We start from the raw sequence: 6,640 nt of genomic DNA, 5'->3' as shown, positions 1-6,640 counted from the left end.
GGTGTCTTCACTGATTATGGCTAGACAACAAGAGTTGTGGGAAGCTTTTAGAGACCTACACTTGAACGTAGAGTTCGGACCGGGAATTTTGAAATTCGGAATGATTAAGATCTCGAGTGGATTACTTGAAGACATTGCGAATTCTCAGGATGACGTCTTAATTCAAGAGAAGAGGAATCTAATAGTACAAGGGAAGACGACTGAGTTCAAGATTGGGGCAGATAATGTTTTGCGGTGTAATGGTAGGATTTGTGTACCAGCCATTACAGATATGCGGAAAACGATTCTAGAAGAGGCGCATAAGAGTAAGCTGAGTATTCATCCTGGGGCAACAAAGATGTATCAGGATTTGAGGCAGAATTATTGGTGGCCAGGAATGAAGAAACATGTGGCGGAATATGTATCCACTTGTCTAACTTGTCAGAAAGCGAAGGTGGAACATCAGCGACCTGCTGGAATGTTGCAACCTTTAGATATACCTGAATGGAAGTGGGACAGCATTTCCATGGATTTTATAACCGGATTACCAAAGACAAGGAGAAAGAATGATTCCATATGGGTGATAGTGGATCGACTAACTAAATCTGCTCACTTTTTGCCGGTAAGGACCACCTATAAGGTAGATCAGCTAACGGAGATCTACATTGCTGAAATTGTGAGGTTACACGGGGTACCATCGAGCATTGTATCAGACCGTGATCCGAAGTTCACATCGCATTTTTGGGGAGCATTGCACGAAGCGTTGGGAACGAAGCTACGATTGAGTTCAGCTTACCATCCACAAACGGACGGACAGACTGAAAGGACGAATCAGTCCTTGGAAGATCTGTTGAGAGCATGTGTTTTAGATGATAGAGGAAGTTGGGATGATGTACTTCCGTTGATTGAGTTCACTTACAACAATAGTTTCCACGCAAGTATTGGAATGGCACCATATGAGGCTTTATATGGGCGCAAGTGTCAAACGCCCTTGTGTTGGTATAAAGACGGTGAGAATATGATTGTCGGACCAGAGATGGTGCAACAGACCACAGCTAAAGTAAGGAAGATCAAGGAGAAAATGAAGACTTCACAAGATCGCCAGAAGAGTTACGCGGACAAGCGTCGCAGACTTTTGGAATTCGAACAGGGTGACCATGTATTTCTGAGAGTCACACCTACTACTGGAGTAGGTAGAGCCTTGAAATCGAAGAAGTTGACTCCTAAATTCATTGGACCATATCAGATTTCTGCACGAATTGGGCCGGTTGCTTATCGGATTGCATTACCTCCGATACTGTCCAATATTCATGACGTGTTTCATGTGTCACAGTTGAGGAAATATCTCGCAGATCCATCTCACGTGATCGAACCAGACACAATCCAGCTAAAGGATAACCTGTCGTTCGAAGTACCACCCGTGAGAATTGATGACAGGAAGATTAAGCGGTTGAGGACCAAGGATGTTTCGTTGGTCAAGGTGATCTGGAACCCAATTACTGGAGATGCGACTTGGGAGTTGGAGAGCAAGATGAGAGAACAACACCCAGAGTTATTTATCGATGCATAGTTTCGAGGACGAAACTAATTTTAGGGGGGGAGTAATGTAAGACCCATAATTTTAAAGTACCTTTTATGTATTTTTGGTATATTTTGGATTTTGGCTCGGAGGCTTTTAAGCCAAAGTTAATAATATTTTGGAGTTTTATAATCGAAAAGATATTTCGATGCCAATTAGAATTTCTCGTCGATAAATAAATTGAATTTAACTGCGGAAAATCCTTTACGGAGAATTTAAGGCGTTTCGGGTGAAACGGTAATTTAATAAATATCTAGATTTTGAGATATTTGTTAAGTTATATTTATTATATTTATATATGTTTGGTTGGAGGGAAAAAGAAAGGAAAACTAGAAGGAAGGAAAAGGAAAAGAAAATAGTATAAAAGGAAGGAAGGAAAAAGAAAGGAAAGAAAAAGAAAGGAAGGAAAATTCGAATTTTCCATCTTCTTCCTCTGATCAACCGTGACCCATTTTTCCTCCTTCTCCCGTTTTCATTTTCGTCGCTTTCTTTTCTTCAAAACTAGTAACCCAAGGTTGGGTGAGAGTTAGAACAAGGATTTCGCAACTCCACTCTTCCTCTTTGATTCGAAAACGAAGAAAAACGGTATTTGAGATCCAAACACAAACCCCTCCGTTTCTTCTAGATCCAAGCTTCATTTCGCGAAGAGTTAGAAGGGAAAGTTGCTCACTACCACGCCACGGTGCTAGGGGACCAATTTGGAGGCGACGTTGCGAGCGAATATTTTACCGGTTTTACTCGCGGTACCGGAAACCCACGTTAAAGCTAACGTTAAGGTAAGGGCTCCTTCCAAACTTTTAGTTTGCATTTAGGGACTTATCTGTGGTTGTGTGGGAAGGAATTTGTTAGGGTTAAATGTATCGATTTGGGGAAAAACGAAACTAGTGCGTTATGGGTAAAACCTTAGAGTTAGGTTTTGTTTATAATGATGAATGTTTCGTGGTGAATGAATTTGAATGTCATTGTGTATGATTATGAGTAAATGAAATTTGATGTATCTGGGTGTTATGTTGACTTTGATTTGTGTTCGTTGTATTTGGCGTGTCCATACTTGATGTTTGTTAATTGGTGTGGTTGTTGTGAATTATGGTTTGAATGTGAGAGTATGTTTGAGTTTGTTTCCGTGGAATTTGAAAACCATTAGAGTTAAACGAGTATTAAAAATGGGGAATCTTTTAATACCTCGGTTTACTTAATGTGCATTTGAGGAAAAGGTTTAAGTTAACTGGGCGTTGAGAATGGGGAATCTCTTAATGTCCCGGTTACTTAACGATCGTTTTTGAAAATCGTTCCGGTAAATGAGTGTTAAGAATGGGGAATCTCTTAATGTCTTGTTTACTGAATATTTTGTGTGAAAATCGTTTAAGTCAAAAGTATATTAAGAATGGGGAATCTCTTGATATGTCTGTTTGCTTAACGCTTTGTTTTGAAAATCATTAAGATAAATCAGTATTAAGAATGGGGAATCTCTTAATGACTTATTTATTTAATGTCGTTTTGAAAACCGTGCAGACCCGTGATAGGTGGCACCTCGATAAACGGTACGGGCCCGTGATAGGCAGTACGTTTATGGTTTTCGCTTTTTGTAAATCGTGCAGACCCGTGATAGGTGGCACCTCGATAAACGGTACGGGCCCGTGATAGGCAGTACGTTTATGGTTTTCGCTTTTTGTAAATCGTGCAGACCCGTGATAGGTGGCACCTCGATAAACGGTACGGGCCCGTGATAGGCAGTACGTTTATGGTTTTCGCTTTTTGTAAATCGTGCAGACCCGTGATAGGTGGCACCTTGGTAAATAGTACTTTGGCCTGTGATAGGCGGTACATTTACAATTTACGTTATTTTAGTAAGCCGTGCAGACCCGTGATAGGTGGCACCTTGGTAAATAGTACTTTGGCCTGTGATAGGCGGTACATTTACAATTTACGTTATTTTAGTAAGCCGTGCAGACCCGTGATAGGTGGCACCTCGATAAACGGTACGGGCCCGTGATAGGCAGTACGTTTATGGTTTTCGCTTTTTGTAAATCGTGCAGACCCGTGATAGGTGGCACCTCGATAAACGGTACGGGCCCGTGATAGGCAGTACGTTTATGGTTTACGCTTTTTAGTAAATCGTGCAGACCCGTGATAGGTGGCACCTCGGTAAACGATACGGGCCCGTGATATGCAGTACGTTTATGGTTTACGCTTTTTAGTAAATCGTGCAGACCCGTGATAGGTGGCACCTCGATAAACGGTACGGGCCCGTGATAGGCAGTACGTTTATGGTTTACGCTTTTTAGTAAATCGTGCAGACCCGTGATAGGTGGCACCTCGATAAACGGTACGGGCCCGTGATAGGCAGTACGTTTATGGTTTACGCTTTTTAGTAAATCGTGCAGACCCGTGATAGGTGGCACCTCGATAAACGGTACGGGCCCGTGATAGGCAGTACGTTTATGGTTTACGCTTTTTAGTAAATCGTGCAGACCCGTGATAGGTGGCACCTCGGTAAACGGTACGGGCCCGTGATAGGCAGTACGTTTATGGTTTACGCTTTTTAGTAAATCGTGCAGACCCGTGATAGGTGGCACCTTGGTAAACGATACGGGCCCGTGATAGGCAGTACGTTTATGGTTTACGCTTTTTAGTAAATCGTGCAGACCCGTGATAGGTGGCACCTTGGTAAACGATACGGGCCCGTGATAGGCAGTACGTTTATGGTTTACGCTTTTTAGTAAATCGTGCAGACCCGTGATAGGTGGCACCTTGGTAAACGATACGGGCCCGTGATAGGCAGTACGTTTATGGTTTACGCTTTTTAGTAAATCGTGCAGACCCGTGATAGGTGGCACCTTGGTAATTGGTACTTTGGCCTGCGATAGGCGGTACAATTATGATTTACGGCCCTTCGAGGAGGGTTTTGGTTTGGAATTCCGAGTCCATGCATTTTGGCATATACGCATTGCATTAGGGTGCTTGGCACGCGAGTCGTATTTGATTTGAGTTTATGATTGAGTGATTTGAATTTTGATTTATCGTGGTAATTACGTTGAAGGTGCTAAGTGTTATGTGTTGGTTATTGGGTGTAAGTATGATGGTTATCGAGATCCCATTTGCCGTGGTAATCGCGTAGGAATTGCTAAGTGTTAGGTTGTGGACTTGATTAGGAATGACTTGAGTTAATTCATGAATTTTTGGAAAAATGATCAGGGAAATCGATTTCCCAATCGATTGGATGGGTAAACAGGGACTTGGCCAAATGGACAAAATCGATTAGCCAATCGATTTTGTAATCAGTTTTCGAAAATCATTTACGAAATCGATTGCCCAATCGATTGGGCCTTAAGTCAGGGACTCATCCATATTCGACCAAATCGATTTGGAAATCGATTGGCTTAAAACCTGGGGGCTCAGTACTTACTCAATCGATTGATTCAGCCCAGGATTCTGTTTTCATTAAAAACCTTCACCCCAATCGATTTCCCAATCGATTGGCTCAGTGAAAATCCTCAGTTTGAGTTAGATGATTGATTACTCATTAACTTATCCATGTCTTGATTTGTTATGTGTTAATTAGGAGATTGAGAACTTCATTTTACTTTCATTTTAATTGGCAAAGTATTGTATGAACTTTTCGCATATTGAAAATCCTGTTAAGGTGCATGCTTAGTTGAAAAGTTATTTTGAGCATTTAAAAACTTAATTGCTATGTGTTAACTGTTATTTTTTTTGGCTGGTGACCCTTTACAATTATTGAGGAAATCTGGGCTTTGCCCTCAGATGAGAGTCAGGACGGTCCTACCGGTTTGTACCCTACGGATGGGAATGGAGACGGGAACGCTTGACTGCAGTTACGTTAGGAGGATCTCACGTTGCGCGTGGAGATCACTCAGGGTGTATAGCTTTTTGGTAGGATGATCAGATTAGGATGATGTATAGGGACTAGGTGTCCTTCTTTTTGGATTGGTGTATTTTTAGTTTGGAAAAACTGTACTTATACTAATATTGTCAGTTTGACATCTTATTTGAATGGGTTCCATGTACCTTTTGTTGTTGTGTAAATGTTTTGGACTTATAATTGGAGAAACTTTCCCGCTGCTTGTAAATTATGACGACCCAATTATTTATCCAAAGGCATTTCCTGATTTAATTCTTTGTTTGTTTTTAATTACTTTTAGAAAGAAAAAAAAATATACCCTCGCTTTGAAAATCGGGGTGTTACACAATTCATGGATGACCAAGTCCTCATAGATCCCCTCAACTCAACCCAAGACACATATACGCGATGATCAGGGTACTCTGTTGTTGCATGGTAGTTCCCGGCATTAAGGAATAACCCACTAATCCACTTAGGAATTCCCCACCACAGATACCCCTAACGTGACACCTTAAATCCCAAAATCGCATATATAATAATTTATACTAGATTTTTTTTAAAAAAATTTGCAGCGGATAAGGAAAATATGTTTCCAAAAAAATAAAAACTTTTGTAACTAATTTAGGATATCACGTTTATCAAAGTACACATGGAACAATTCAGACTTTATTACACAATTAAAACAATTTAATCTCAATGAACTTGATTTAACTATAAATTCTTATTTTAATTCCAAAAACTTACTACTACTAAGGTTTTCATATAAAAAGTCATTTGTAATTACATACTAAAATATAAATTACAACTCTAAATTCCTGGTATCACCTATCAGAGCGGGGTTTCTCCCAAACTTGAACTTCAAGACTCATTAACATGTGATAACTACGATTTCACAAACGCAGGGCCAAGCCAGTCAAACACAAACAACGAAGGAGGTGAGTTTTGAAATCATGTTAATAGTATAATATAAGTAAGAAGAACACACAATCATAATACACTGTATCATAACACAAACATTCTTCAAGGAAAAATATCTCATTATAAAGTTAAAACCACTCAAGTAAAACCAATGCATTTCACTATAACATCAAATCACCTAAGAGAAATTATTATCACACACGATACCTATTAATCACAACAAAACAATCACAAGAAAATGCAATGCAATGCATGAGCTTATATTCTACTTCACAATGTGGTACCATTCTAACTCTAAAGTA

This window comes from Cicer arietinum, chromosome 3 (assembly GCF_000331145.2).
Source record: "Cicer arietinum cultivar CDC Frontier isolate Library 1 chromosome 3, Cicar.CDCFrontier_v2.0, whole genome shotgun sequence".
Taxonomy (NCBI): Eukaryota; Viridiplantae; Streptophyta; class Magnoliopsida; order Fabales; family Fabaceae; genus Cicer; species Cicer arietinum.
The sequence above is the reverse complement of the archived record's forward strand: the minus strand, read 5'-3'. Positions refer to the sequence as shown.